Raw genomic sequence first — 16,788 nt, 5'->3', positions numbered from 1 at the left:
GGGATAGGAATAGCGAGGAGGTACCGGGCAGTGTAGCCCTGTAGGTTGATCAGGAAGTGTAGGCGGGCTGTTCCCAGGTGCCACAGCACTCACTCACCACAATGATGTCTCACTAGGTGCCCTGATCACAACTCCTTGCTGCTTGGTTCGCTGGCAGACAAAGGGCCCACCCTGCTTGCTGCAGGCGGGCTCTGGGGACAAAGAAGCCCCCGAGCTCCCCTTTGCCCTACGCTTTGGGTTAGGACCCAGCGCCCAGGCAGGCCGAGCAGGGAGGCGCTCTGCCACCGAGGAAGGGAGGGGGGAGAGAAACAGGGGGTGGGGGGATCTGGATGTAAGCTGGATGGGATAGGAATAGCGAGGAGGTACCGGGCAGTGTAGCCCTGTAGGTTGATCAGGCAGTGTCTGCTTTGGGGTTTATATGAAATGTTTTAAACAATCAAGTAAAACAAGTTCCTTAGAAAAATTATTAAAAATGAAGCATAAAATTAGGTTGCAGCCAGGTATGGTATCGTTAATACCAATACTCAGAAGGCTCAGGCAAGGAGATCTCTGTAGAATTTAAGGTTAACTTGGTCTAAAAAGTGATTCTTAACTGAAGATAACTCCTTTGCTGTTGGAAATGCATTTCATACTGAGATGAATTTTGGTCAATCATTTTCATATATTTGTTAACAGTAAAATTTCAAATTGACAAAATCCAATTATTTACCTTACTGCCTATTGTTTTCAATTTTCTTGACACTAATCATAAAGGATATATTAAGTACGTAAAATGATAAAGTAAGGTTAGGAGTGATAAATATGGCTAATGACTTCACACCATTACATCAAGCTATAACACAGAGCTATTCAATAAAACACGGTTGAAAAGAAGCTATGGGAATCCTTATCATTGGCCTTTTCAACATATTTAAAATGTTTGGTTTTCCATTAATAATATATTTGGTTACATTGAAAACAACCCATATGGCTATTTATTGAGTATATGTTCCCAAAAGTCCCTGTGTTAGAAGATTGGGTCCAGCCCTAACATTGTTGGAAGATGATGGGAAAATTGAGGAACTAGGTTTAGCAGGGAGAAGTTAGGTCATCTGGGCATGTCCCTGAAGGGGATGTTGAGACCCCAGCACCATTTTTCTCTCTGTTAATGCTGTTTCCTTTCTCTGCTGTATTCTTCCTGTTTGAACTTCTTCCTCATCAACAGGGAAGTCAGGAAATTGGGGTAAAAGTTCTAAAACTTTGATCCAGACAAATGCTTCCATCTCTTAGGCTGATGGTCTCAAGTGGTGTCTGTTTTGATAGCAATAGAAATCTCATTAGTAAAAGAACAGTGGGTATCTTCAGTTTTTGTAATAGCAGAAAGCTCACTAATGTAAAGATCAATATGTACTATTGTTTTAGCTGCTTGAAGTCATTTTTGTCATGCTTTTCCTAATGTGTACTAAAAAGAGGAAAGATAATCAGCAATATTATTAGACATTTATATGTATGTGCTTAAATCCATTTGTGCTAAGAGTGAGTACAACTCTAAACTGTATGTTGTAGTTCATAATAGAGTATCATTATTGACTGGTCTGATATAGCCAATATACAACACATATGCAACATGCTACATATGGGAAACTTTGTGGGGGAAGTAAAACAGAGGGTGCCAGAACCCTCGACTGAGAACTACAGGCAACTCAGGAATGCTGAAGGCAGGTGAAATAGTTTCTCTGAGGAAAAAGCATACCAATGTGTCAGTCCTAAAATCATACATGCAAGTGACATGGTATTTACTGAGCAGGGTAATTTTATAACCACACAGACATTTACATAATAATAATTAATGAGAAAGATGCCACAAATTTGAAAAAGATTAAGGAATCCTGTGTGAGAGGATGAGAGGGAGAAATTAAGACAACCCAGCTATCAGGATTATATATTAAGAGACCTACTAGAATAGAGATTCCATGCTCAAATTCTTATTAGAAGAGATGAGAACTTCCATTGCTTGTGTGCTGTGTATTTCACTGTATCATGGCTACACAATTTCTGAGTTAGGCTTTGGATGCAATCCTATTTTGAGACTTTGCCATGATAATTAACTGTTAAAAAAAATGAATATGCGGTGCCTTAACTAGCGTCTTGGCCAAGATCTTTATTTTCACAATATGAAATCTACAGAGTGTTGATTTTCCCAGTTTGCTCTGATAAATATGACAACTAAAATTCCCTCGGAGAGGAAAGAGTTTACTTTGGTTTACATGTTATTCCATTCCTCATTGAGGAAAGCCAGCGCAGGAGCTCAAGATGGGAAAAATGGAGACTATGGAGGAAGGTTGCTCGCTGGTCTGATTTCGGGCTCACATGTAGATACCTTGGGTATATAGTGCAGACCTATCCTCCTAGGGATAGTCCTATTCTTTGTGGACCGAGACCTCCCATGACTCCTACATCAATAGAGAAAATGCCCCACAGATGTTAGCAGAGGCCAGGCCTGCGGAGGCCGTTTCTCCGTTGAGATTCTTTTTCCATGTGTATCACATTCACGACTGAAGATAGTTTGACGGTGACCAAATGGAAGTGCTCAAACCTTCTTTCCCAGGGCCCCCTTTACCTGTGGGCTGCAATAGGACAACATTTTTCTATTTCATACTTTATTGATGAAGGAAAAAATTCTGTTAGCGAGTCAGTGGAAAATACCATCAAACTCTAAGTTAATAGTGACAGAGGAGAAAATGTCTTTTTTGTAGGTTTCTCTTTTCCCTGCAACCATCATTATGACTAAAAATAAACTTTCACTAAAAAAATGGCACACAGAGCACACATATTGCAGAACAAGAGTATACATCAAACTGTCAAGCGTGACAGCAGGCCCCATGGGATTCAAGAGACATTTTGTGTAATGTGAATGGTTCCTGGTTTTGGCTCACGCACTTGGATTGTGTTTGCTGTGCATGCTTCTGCGGGTTGGACCTGATTTTACTATGTGCATGCACAATGTGCATGGCCAGAAAATGGGAATTTGCCCCTAAAGTTCACTTTGAGGATACTCTACCATATTAGATATTCACACAGAACCAGTTCAGGCCAGTTTAGCCCTCTGACATTAGTTCACAATGTATTAGGGATAGGGTTGCAGCGAAACTTCCTTTCTTCCCCATCCGTGAGGTAAGCCAGTCCCAAAAAGAGGAACATGGGGTGTACTCACTCATATTGGGTTTCTAGACATAAATAAAGGACATTGAGCTTATAATGCATGTTCCTAGAGAAGCTAAATAAGAAGGTGAACCCAAAGACAAACACATAGGCACCCTCATGAATATTAACCTTCATCAGGCGATGAAAGGAGACAGAGACAGAGGAGCACGGGACAGAAATCTCAAGGTCCAAATCAGGAGCAGAAGGAGATGGAGCACAAGCAAGGAATTCCCCATCCCTTATACATTCTCCTGTCTTCCTTCCATCTCTCTTTTTCCTTTCTTCTGTCTCTTTCCACCCTCACATTCTTTCCTCGATGTTCTCTCTCCCTCTTCTTTTCCCTTGCACCCTCTTTCATTCCTCTTCAACCCCTTCCTTTTCCCCTCTCCTCTGCTCCCTCACCCCTGCTTCCTCTCTTCTGGAATCTGCACACAGGACTAGACAAATACTTCACCAGCAAGCTGCGTCATTAGCCATTTGTTTTCTCTTTTTTCTTCCTTTTAACAGAAAGCAATAGGAAGTCTATGGAGGAGGAGGAGGCAATTGACAGAATAGCACTACAGTCCTACTGGTTTAGGATAATTAACTTCCCATTAGCCCAGGGAGGCCATCTGCATTGACCTTCTTTGGAAACAGTCCTTGGCAGTGAAGAGAAGCTTGGACCAGATGTGAACACAGATAATCCTTTGCCACATTGGGGCAGAAGTGTAGGTTTTGGTCAGAATCCCATACCTCTGGCTAGAAGCAGTCAGCTAATCACAGCCTCCAGGGAGCCAGGGTCAGAGCACATGGCTCCCACAATTGCTCATCTGTCCTGTTCTATGGAGCCTTGCCTTGTAGCCAGTGTTTGGCCACATGCTTGCCGAGCCAGGAGCTTTCAGAAATCTAACCAAACAGTCAAGAGTAGAATTTTGGGGCCTGCACAGTGGGAGGATGAATGGCCTACTTACCAAGGTCTCCTACATAAAGCAGCTGTGTCTGTGTTCTCTTCTTTGGGGTATGAAAATAGACCACATCTATTTCAAGGCAGACTGAAAAGAATAGTCACTCACTCACATAAAAGTAGCATATTTCAAGATTTTAAATTTAAAAGTGCTAGGGATGGAGCCCAAGGTCTCTCTCTACAAGTGCTTTCCCATAGTTATAACGGCAAGTCCATAAGCCATTTTTATAAGGGAAATTTGCTAACATAGTTATTCTATGAGTGTTTTGTTTCACATAGATTGACTTCGAGCTTGCTTTTCGCCCTGCCCACGGTGAGAGTATATCTCCATTTATTCTGGTCGAGTCAGAATCCAGATTGGCAAAGTAGAGAGGCTCTACTACTCACAACACGGCATTGCACCAAATGGCTAGATGCCAAGTGAAAACATCACTGGAGAGGGAGGTGGCTCCTTTAACAATCCTCTGCAATGCAGGCTCAGGCAGGCATGTGTTCTTGGCATCATTTATAAGCCTGGAAACCACAGTCAGTATTAAGACAACCAGGTATTCTGTCCTGCGATTTTCCTCCACTGATCACATACTCAGCTTGTCTCTTTCAAGCACTATAATATTTGAGTATTGAAGGCTCTGTATGTGCTGGCTGTGTCAGGGTATTGGGCTTAGGGTTTAATATCCAGCACTAAAATTAAATGATTGGATATTTGTAGTGAATTTACATTAAAATGTTTTAAATTTCCTGTTAGGGGCTGTTTATGGGGGCCAAAACAGTTGAATTTTTTTAACCTCAGAGACATCCTTGAGTTGAAAAAGAGATGTTTGGGTATTGATTAAAGCTTGCATCCAGCTCTAATGATGATGTAAAAGAACTGGAAACATGCCCTGTTGTGGGAATTTTTTCAGCCAGTAGCTTTTAAGATACCAGCCACCTTGGGCATGGTCACATATACTATAAATGCAGCCATAAAGCTTGCACGCACTTTCTATTCTGGCTGCTGGATTTGGTGATTCCTGTTTCCTGTTTGTGCAGAGAATTGTGATCTGTGAGTCTACCACTAAATAAGTAACCTTTTATTATACTCAATTTTGACCTAGTGTGGGATTTCTTTTTACCATCCATCTTCAGTGCCCCAATATAGAACACTTGTCTCTTTCTTGTAAAGCTCTGGGTTCAAACCTCAACCCTTAAAGTGAAAAAAAAAAAAGACATGAGGGAAAGTCGTGGAGTAAAAAGTTATGACGATGAGTCAATTACAGCCATACTAGGAAAGGTAGGAAACTGTTTTCCATGGTAGAGTGAGAACATTGGTAATGTTAGGAGGATGGCTCATAGTGAGTAGTACTTGCCATTGTTTCCTTTGTGTGTGTGCAGTCAGGGTAGGGCTGTACACATAGGGGGCTCTACATGATAGGGAAGAACTCTACCTATGTGCCACGTGTCCAGTCCTATGTCTACATTTTGAGACACGATTTCTAAATTGTTCAAGCTGACCTTATAATCACTTGTAGTGACATGTCTTTTATTTGCATCCCTTCTGCCTTAGCTTCTCTAGTAGCTTCAGCTACAGGTGTGTGCCACCTTCGTTCTTTTATGCATATAGTGTGGTTTCATGTAAAGGATGTTGGATCTGGGATGTGTGTAATTAGCTACCATGTAGTCTAATTAATTAGCATGTAATCACTATCTTTGGATCATGAGTTTCTCTTTGTCACTTTGTCCTAGTACAAAGATCTATTTCCATAGTAATGTATCAATCCATTTTCAATCACTTAGTAGTATGTCATGAATTTTTCTTTTTTTCTGTTTACATCATCTGAGGTACTTTCAAAGTTCAGAGTTACTGTCAAAACAGCTTTATATATATTCTTGAACAAATGCTCTGAAGGATTTAACCAAAATCAATTGCATTATTGATCCAACAAATTCAATTTAGTAGGAAGAAAATATCACCTGCTGAATCACCACAGCTGTGAAGTAGTTGGATATAAATATGACAACGTTTGTAAAGTACCAAACTTCATGAGGCACTGGTAAAACAGATCAAAGATTGAATTGGGTAGATATTTAACACACAGCATTCTGAGGAACAACATTGTAAAGATATAAGTTCTCAGGGCTGTCCTGGGCTCTGAATGAGGCTGTTACCCAAGCTCTGCAGCCCACTATCTCTAGGTATCACATGATCCTTCTATTAGTGTATACCTCCAGAGATAGAAACCTTAACATACAGACATATTTCTAATTGCACATTCACTGTGGTATTGTTCAGTTTTTAGTATACGGTCTTTCAGATAGTAAACAATTACTGTCCATAGACACATAAATGGCTAAAGTAATGGTGAATTACTGTGGATCCCATAAGTAGGGGATGAAAACAATGAACCTCAGTCAAGGGGTACCAAGTTGTAGTTAGATATGAAAACTAAACTCATCTTATTTATTGGTATATATATATATGCTAATTATCTTGAAATACTTTGTACTGTACCCATATATCATAACTGCTTTTTCCCCATAAGGACATTTGATTATAATTTGTTGAAAAGCAAAAAAATGAATAAACTACAACCGAAATTTCAAAAGCATAAAAATTAAGAGTGTGTCATACGATGACAGAAGTCAGCTTGGGAGAGAAAACTGGAAAAGGTAGAGCAAGAATAAATCAATATAACAACAGATTATAATTTAAATGGCTGACTATGAATTCATGCAAGAAGATCAAAGAAAAATATGAAAAGAATAGACTATTTTAAAAACTAATATAAAGAGAATAGATGATTTTTTTAGAAATAATTTACATGTAAACTCTTCATGGGCAAGATGGAAATGAGAATGCCCGCACTAGAACTGAACTGAATAACCTGATTTCATTCCAGAAACTCTAGGAGAGGAGACCTTTACAGAGAGGGAAGCATGAGAACATGACCTCACATAGGTCATAGGAGCACACCATAGGCAATGCCATCAGAAATAAGTCATGTTGTTGTGCGAAGACATGTGTTTGTACACTTCGGATGCCTCATCTCTCCATCTTCTGGAAACTAAAACTTCAAACTCTGTCTATCCATAGAAAACACACATAAGCAAAATAAGGGTTGTTCTTACAAAATACTGACCCCTGATTGATACTTTGTCAGAAGCTACAAATTTAAGAATTTGTGAAAAACCACAGATTTCTAAGCACATAAAAAAACACAAATATCAAGGAAAACTGGATAACTAGAGCAGAAAATGAGGTTCAAGTGGTTAATAAATACTAGAAAAAAAATCTTGACAATCTTAGTCATCAGTAAACTGCAAGCCATGCCCATGAGGAAGCCGTCCTTTTGAGGAAATCATGGGGGAAGAGACCTGACTGAAGATGCTTATTGAGTTCCTAGGCATACGCCCTTGACCTTTGTGGATTTGCCCTTCATTAAGCAAGAGTGAATGCAGAATGCAGTACTTTAGCTTCAACTTGCTTGGAGACAGCAGTCTGTTCTACTTCTCTGTATTTTCTCAGTTTTAAATTGCCTTGAAAATTTAGTTGTGCTAAAGTCTTGAATTAGTTAAAATATTTAATAAGTTGTAAATTGGCTGCGAATTTCACTTAATACACACACACCCATGCCCCCCTCTCTATTTCCCTCCCCTTTTCTGTCTCTTTTTCTCTCAGTCAATGTCTTGTAATACAAATGGATATAATAATAGCTATATTATTAATAGGGTATTCTTTTCTAGGTCATTTTGTTCATTCTAAGATCTTAAAGTCTTTCCGTGTTTGCACTTGTGGATTTGCTTTTTATTTAACTTTCTGCCCTAGGTCCATAGCATATTTTGAATTTAATTTTGCTTATGCTTACAGTAACTGCAAGTAATATTCTGTGCTCATATTAATGTATGCTTTTATTTGGCACATGTCTAGAATGACCATCATTACATTTGAAAGTAAACTGCACAATATATTTAGGTTTATTTGAGGGACTCTACTTTGGCCCAATATTACTGTTACTGTTTTTTGTATGTAGTCCAGGCTGTCTTCTAAGTCACTAAGCTACCAAGGCTCACCATGATTGGTTGTTTTCCTGCTTTGGCTCCCACGTCTGACATGAGAGTTATGTGCCACCGTGATAGGTTCTACTCTCGTTCAATGATGCTTTCTCAACATTTGCAGCAGCGTATACCAGGTTTTATCTAGTAAGACAATGATTATATTGATGGTAAAGTGAATTCATTGTCTTAAATATTAAATATTACAGAAACTTTAAAAAAGACTTTAGTTTTTGTTATGTGTATTTCTGTGCATCTGTAAGTGGGTGTACATGCACGTGAGCTCAGGTCCCCACAAAGGCCAGAGGCATTGGATATTCCGATGCTGGAACTGTAGGTTGTGGATAACCTGATGAGTGTTGGAAACTGAACTCTGGTTCTCTGTAAGAGAGGAATAAGCTCTTGGCCACTGAGCCATGCCACTGGTCCCAAACACAGTTTTCTATCTTGAATTAACCAAAACTGTGTTTTCAATAAAGGTGGCCTTGTGCTCTGAGCTGTAATATGTTTCTGTTGCAAGGAGGCCACTAGTTAGTTAGTTCCCTACCTCTTAGCCTGGAAATAATCACACAAAAACTGCATTAATTAAAGCACTCCTTGGCCCATTAGCTCTAGCTTCGTATTGGCTAACCTTTACATATTAATTTAACCCAATTCTATTAATCTGTGTATCGCCACGTGGCTGTGGCTTACTGGCTAAAATTCTGGCGTCTGTCTCTGGCAAGGCTACATGCCTTCTTCCTGACTCTTCCTCCTTTCTCCCAACATTTAGTTTAGTTTTTCCTGCCTACCTCTATTCCCTGCAGAGGCCCAAGACAGTTTCTTTATTAACCAATAGTATTCACAGCATACAGAGGGGAATCCCACATCATGTTCCATCATATTTAATTTCCTTTATATTTTAAATATAATTTGTGTTCTTTTTACAAAGTCCAGATGATTTTATTAGAATATAGTTATTTGTATCTAATTTTCCATGGCACAGAGTCTTAAGTCCATAGTGTTTATTGAATAACTATAGGATTATAGCTATTGTTCATCTACACACTGCTTTATAAGTTTTTTTCAAAATGTTTTAGTTTCTCCTAGTTTGCTATTTTAGTAAGATTTTTCATTGATTTTATTTTTTAATATTTTATTTTCTACTTTTTGTCTTATTTCCTATAATTATAACACTTCCTTTTATTTGCTTTCTGGGACTTGGATATCTTGCCCTTAACCTGTAGTTTCTTACATTTAAACTCAATATCGTTGTTTTCAAAACTGTTTTTTCTTAACATATTTAGTCCAACAAATTTCCTTGTAGTTATATCCTTAAAATGAAGCAGCAGAATATTTTTATTTACTAGTTATTCAAAAATAATATATTTAGTTATGGCTAAAGCTTCACCACAGACCTTATTGCCATGTATTTTAAATTTGTTCCATTGTAGTTAGAGAATATATTTATGCTTGTTTTCAAAGTTTGATTTGCACTTTTGAATTTTTATGTCCTACTCTTAAATATTTCAAACTATCATTTTGTGTATAATATAAATCATGCAAATGCATATTTCATTCAAAAACTGACCTTTGCATAATATTGTCATATATTTTTCTACATGGATTAGAATTAGCATAATATATCATTATGTCTTAAAGAGTGATTTTTTACTTTAGAACTATGGTTTTTTTGAAACCATAGGTGTATATTTCTATAATTTGTCATTTATCCATAAATCTTATTTCCTTCACATTATTTTCCTTCTGCCTAAGTAAATTTCACTTCTGACAGTAAAAGCTTTTGGCATGCATGTTTTCTGCTTTTGTTTTGGAAGTTACTCTTTTAGTTTTACTTCTGTAAGCTGATGGGTTTTAAAAGGAATATGTGTTCTCTGGTTCTCTTTATCCTCCAGGATCTCTATCTGCTGGTTTCTTACTCAGCTTGAGGTGGTCTCAGAGTTCATCACACTTTTATCCCTTTCCTCCATTCTTCTCTGTCTGTGTTTCGTGATGGTTGTTTCCTTCCTTCCTTCCTTCCTTCCTTCCTTCCTTCCTTCCTTGTTCTCTTTCCTCTCTTCCTCCCTTCTTCTTTCCCTCCTTTCAAACCTCCCTTCCTATTTTCTTTCTGTTTAAAACTTTTCTCATACGATATTTTTGTTAGCTCTTTAAGTTCACTGATTTTCTTTCTTCCCCAGTGTTGAATCTCTTAGTGACCATATCCAATATTTTTTAGCTCACAGTTTTAAATTGTTGTATTAGGAATTTGATTCACTTTATTGATATAGCTTGCATTTATCCACTCTACATGCTCAACCCTGAAATTATATAATTCATCTTTATCATATACCGTCTGCTAATTTATGGCCTATTTCTTTGTTAGGTGGATTCTGATATTTTCTATAGCCTTTGTGTGTCATAGTTCTTGCTTATTTTGATACGTGATTACTTTTCAATTAAAAATTTACCATCTTTTAATCTGGTGTGTTCTTGGTGCCCCTTCATTCATTGTTCACTGTTTCTCTGATCTCACTGTCCTCATTACTTGGTATTGAGGAATGCAATGCAAGTTAGACTTTTATAGATTTTTGTTAACATTTTTAAACTGATTAGAAGATTGTTGCCATTACTTCTTGCATGGACACAAAAATCCTGAAATAAGAATTTTACCCAGAAGGCATTACATTTTAGACTGTTAATTTTTACTTTTGAGAAACTGTATTAATAATTTTGATATGTTGCTTTTGATTATACATCATTAAAGATATTGTTGCTGTCCCTGTCCCCCTATATATCAGTCTCCCTCATTACCTCTGTCTCTCTCTACATCTCTCATCAATCATAATCATTGTAGAAAGCATACAGATAATTGATAGATTATTTAAAAATCTTAGGTCTCTTCATTAAGAAGATGATTGTATAATAAGACGATTTAGAGTCCATTATATCTTGAGACTTTAAATAAATATTTAAAACACATTTAATTTAAAAATTCTGTTTTATTTTCAGCCTAATTTAGGTGTATTTGACCTAAGTAGATTAATAAATGCATAAGCATGATAACATTTTGAAAATTCTAATGATTTTTTATTCCCAAGGAATACTAAATGTTAAAATATAAATTCTTAAAACTGAGGGCTCCATTAATGAATAGCAATTTTCTATGAAATTTTATAACAAATGAAACATAATGTTTATTAAAGATTTATGTCTTACCTTACTTGGCCTTTAATAAAGAAAGTTACTCAGCTTTTTAATTATCTTCTGTTATTTGAAGTTATTAACTAGGATGAAAATGAATTAGTTTTCTTCTCCCTCACAGCTTCATAAAGGCTTAAGAGAGAGACAGAGGCAGAGGCATAGCGAAGAAAGAAAGAAACAAACTATTGTTTTTATATTTCTTACTCTGCTTTTTAACTAATTTAAGACCAGAATGCTCTATATGTTGAGCTACTCTTAGATACTGTTATATTTTGTTTCTTGTTTTTCTTTACCCTTGATTTTAATAAAACCACACTGAAGAGACCAATGACTGTTCTAGTTTAGTTTTTACTGCTTTGACAAACACTGTACTCCAAAGCAGATTAGGAGAGAAAAGAGTTTATTTGGCTTACACTTCCATGTCATAGTCCATGATGAACAAGAACTCAAGCTGGAATCTGGAGGCAGGAATTGAAGAAGAGACTATGAAGGAACACTGATCATTGACTTGCTCCTTGCTTCTATTCAACTGTCTTCTTTATACAAGCCAGGCCCACCTGCCCAGGGGTGTTACTGCCCATACCATTCTAAGCACTTCTTTATCAATTAGAATATCAAGAAATGCTTCCCCCCTCATGGGCACCCTTCCATCCTATGCGTGCTCAGAGTATGTCTCGTGGAAGCAATTCCTTAATTGAGGCTCCTTCTTCCCAGATTTGTCAAGTTGACAAGCAAGAATGTCATCACAGTCAGCTTTGGGGAAAGACTAACATTCATTTGTCATTGACAGATGTCAGAGAAAGCCACAGGAGTCAGGCTTATGCACAGCAGAGTCCAAGTATTAGTGGCACTGTCCACAAGTTCTCAACTGAGAATTTTCTTCCAAGTCCTTCCTTGTTTAATTCTGTTATTTTTATTTATTTGATCATTTGTAATTTAAAATTGTATTTACTCTGAAAATTCCATGCATGCATACAATATATTTTGATCCTATACACCATTATCCCTCACTTTCAGTTCCCTTATCTCTTTCATCCACATCCTTCCAAACTTCACAGCTTCTTATATATCTATAGCTCAGAAAGACTAACTTGTACTGACCATATACTCTTTCTTGACTGTTGACAATCCACTGCAGCATGGGCAACCTACCAAGAAAGATTTCTTCCCGCCAGCACCTATCAACAGCAAAGTATTTCTACCAAGGGAAAAGGCCTTATGAGTTCTTCTCCTGACCATGCTGGACTCTTGACTAGCTTGACATTGTATAGGTAATTGTACAGACAACCATAGGGGCTAAGAGGTCATGGGTGCAAAGAACTTGTCACATCCAGACAAAATGACCATGACATTTCTCTCTGACTTCCCAACCTTACAATAATCTTTCTGCCATCAGGACGGTCTTTGTGCCTCATGGGGAATGGTTGTAAGACAGGGGCTCAGTTTATGAGCGAGTATTCCATAGCCATTTATTCTTTGCACATCAGCCATTCTTGAACCTCTGTATTCACTATCATCTGCCTGTTAAACAGATGCAATTCTAACTCTTCTCTTTCACGAAAATCTTAAGTTCATTTTCCATGAAATCGTATCTCGTTTATATACTGTTCTCACAACTTATAATTTACTATTGACAATTCAGAAATGATTTATTTGTATATAAGTTTCATCTCTATGTATATTCATTGAGGATGAATTTCTGAATGTCTTACAATTTTGTACTTATTTAATATTAAAGTAGCCAAGCACTGTTTTTCTCCTATTTATGTTAAATATTTAGAAAAGTATAAATGCACCTAATACAGAAGACGTGGTTGTTTGTTTGTGAATGTACTGTGTATTTTGCCCTTTTCCTGGGCACTAATATGCTGTAAGTGGAGGCTGTAAACCTGGATCAGTAGTTAAGAGCACTTGTTGCTCTTACAGGAGATCCAAGTTTGGTTCCCAGTCCCTATATAATTGTTCACAGCATCTGTCACTCTATTCCAGTTATAAGGGATCTGACACCCGCGTCTGATTTCTGAGAAAAGGAGGCATGCACAGAGTGCCCATACATACATGCATCCAAAACAGGAACACATAGAAAATGAAATGGAAAAGGAGTTTATAAGAAGGATCCTGTAAGCAATACTCTTAAACATTATGAGCTAGTAATTTCATTTTCTATTTCTTTACTAAGCACTTTAAGATATCTACAAAGCCTAAGAATCTTTGTCAATTACTGGATTTTATGGTAGATGTAGGCATTTAAAAGGCTGACTAATGTTTACCAGAATTTCTGTAGTAGTCTCTATTCGTACAAGAATTGTGTGTCCCCACATTCATACAGCAATGTTATCAGCACAACCTTTCATTTTAGCCAATATGATGTTTGAATTTACATTTCCATAACAGCATTCTTATGTGCAATATCTGTTCTTGTTGAATTTCTTAGTTATATAAGCTCAATGCGTAGATAGATTTTTCAAAGTTCACTTAATAGTGTTTAGACTTCTCTGTCAGGTATTTGAAAGACTCATTTTGTGAACATGTAGCTTTAAATTATCTGTATCCTGTATGCCCCTAATCCTTTCATTTCATAGAGTCACGCACAGAGCAAAGGACAGTTTTTGTGAGTATGTGTTTTGTCTTGTTCATGTAATTTCAGTTTTACAGTTCATTTAATAGTACCAAGTCCAAAATCTATTTTTCTGGATCTAAATCCTTAAGGTTTTGAATACTGGCTTGATTTTTTTTGATGAAATTTGATGTGAGATGTTTTTAGTTGTTTGGAATATTTTTATAATAAATTTAATATTTTTTGCATCTAATCTGTGATTAATAATCTTTTAGATATTATATCAAAGCTTGAACTCTTCTCTCTTTACCCCTTCCTCCCATCTTGCTTTTCCTGTAGCTATCCAACTGATCCGTTAGCATTTGGTTAAAATAGCTTCTGTCTTCATTGAATTGCTGCTTATCATTCAGAAATTAAGTTGGGTGTATTTGTATGATTGTTTGTGAGACTTCAATTACTCCTCATTGATTGAGAGATTACTTTTTTAACTAATAAATTGACAACGTCATGAAGCTTTCTTTTTTAGTCTTATTTATTAAAAATTTTTTGTTTTCCTATGCTGAGTTATCTTCTTCTCCATTAGCAAGCTCTTGCTATTTCTCTGTCCTTTCTCTACAAACACACAAACACACGCACACACACACTCACTCACTCACTCACTCACTCACTCACTCACTCACTCACTCACTCACTCACTCAATCTCTTTCATAAATGAATATTTCCAACTTTAGTGTCCTTATATTCATTTTTAATTTATAAAAATGAAAAAGCAGAGGCATGTTTTTATATCATGAACCTAATTGAACTCATTCAGAAGGCCACTGAGCTATTTTCTCCTTTGCTAGACACTCTACTTTTATCTATAGACAGTGATGGCATCTGCAAAAGTCTTGTGGTCATTCCTTATGTTCTTACTTGAAAGCCTTTAATTTTCTTTTCTTGTTGCCTAGTTACAACTTCAATCACTATATTCAGTAAGAGTCATGAGAGATACTCACCTCATCTTTTCCTGAATCTCCAGGGACAGTGTTTACTCTTGTAATTCCTTTTAGTGAAGTTTGGAGTTGGTTTTGCTTCCTGACAGTTAAGAAATATCTTCTTTATTCTTATGCAGCTGAGCATTTTAATCTTGATTGGGTTTTAAATTTTATTAAATATATTTTTCTGTATTGATGAATAAGATCATAAAACTTTTTCTTCTGTACCTCATTGGCAGTGTGAATTATATTGAATGCATTTGAATATTTAGTTCTAGTTAAATGCTTTACATCACTGAAAAAGTCTGTGTTTGGTTTATGGTAATTCATCCTTAGCTATTTGATAAAAGTGTCTATTGAAATCATTTGTATTTATAAGTTCCATTTTGGAAATTGTTACCATATAAAGTAAGTTTCTTATATAAAGCAGTTCAATGCACCTTATATTGTGGATGTTTTATTCACTGGTAGTGTTGCCATTTGATTTTTTAGTATTTTATTTTCTAATTTAAAACCTTATATGATTTATTGCATTCACTCGCAATATGTTGTGCAAAGAGCTCAGCTAAGCTGTGCATCAGGTGCCCCATCTTACACTGGGATGAGACTGCACCTGCTGTCCTCACCACGTTCAGCTGCCATAAGAACCCTTTTTGCCTATATGTCCCTAGATAATTAAGGAATTATTTTATCCCCTTTCTCCTTGTCTCACAGGAAAACATTGTGATGAGAATATAGTTTTCTACAAACCTGGGATGACATAGCTTTCTGCACTGCAAACTTCTAGTCTCTGTAAGTGCAATGCATCACTATTATTTACATCTCCTCGTCTATTATACTTGTTTTGAGGATCCAAGACAATGAGTGCCTGTTTGTGTGTGTGTGTGTGTGTATGTGCTCGTTCATGCATGTGTATAGTGTGTTCACCTCTGGGAATACCCTTTTGAGAATTCAAGTCTGTTTAAGATTGATAAGCTTCATATACTATTTTGTTTTATATGTATCATATTCAATATATATATAATCAGCATCTCTTATAGTAATATTGCTCATAACATTATTGCAGCTATTTAGATAAGGATAATTACATGTAAAGTTTAAATTAGATTGTTCACATAATATACTACACTTACTGAAGTATTTTATTTTAATTTCTCCAAGGGCAACATTCACATAATCTCGTGCTCATAATGCTTTGTTTGCCTCTTTGTATAATGTAGCTACAAATCTTTTTTTTCTTTGAGAGCCAAACTTTTGAATCAATCAAACAGCACAGGGAGGCTGTCTTTCATAATAAAAGGTATAATTTCAAAGCTAACTTCTAACAGACTTTAGAGCTGTTTTTGAATCTTTCCAAGTCTATTTGTTCCTTATTGAGAGCCCTAAATATTTGTTATCCAAATCCTTTTTTTATAAGGATTATTGAACATACATCAAAATGTGTTTTTGAAATAGTATCTGTTATAGCCAGGGGCATTTATTTGATGCATTTGCTTATTTTCATGATCATATTTGCATTTGAGCCTGGGAAATGCTTTCATGTGACTGGATTTGCTATTTAACCAAAAGAGGGCTATGTCTGAGTGCCTAGAGACCAGCACTGGGCCTAGCTGTTTAAGGACAACAATGATGGCTTCACGTCCTGGATGGGGGGGAACTGAAGGAACTGGAGAGCCTGGATAAAGGAAACAACCAATTACCTTTTCGAAATGTCTCCTACAAATGCCTTGTTCTCATATTAAATATCTTATCTGGGACACTGATCTTGCTTCTCTTCAATTGCTACCTCACAGTTCCCTAGAAACTCTCGAATTAAAACTGCATTCAGAGCGCTGCTCATGGTGTATAAAGAGCTTCTTCCACATCTAATAATATATAAGCAACATCAGATGGCTTTAAGAAGAGGAATAAAGAAAAA

The sequence above is a fragment of the Microtus pennsylvanicus genome, chromosome 16 (assembly GCF_037038515.1).
Source record: "Microtus pennsylvanicus isolate mMicPen1 chromosome 16, mMicPen1.hap1, whole genome shotgun sequence".
NCBI lineage: Eukaryota > Metazoa > Chordata > Mammalia > Rodentia > Cricetidae > Microtus > Microtus pennsylvanicus.
This window is presented reverse-complemented; position numbering follows the sequence as displayed.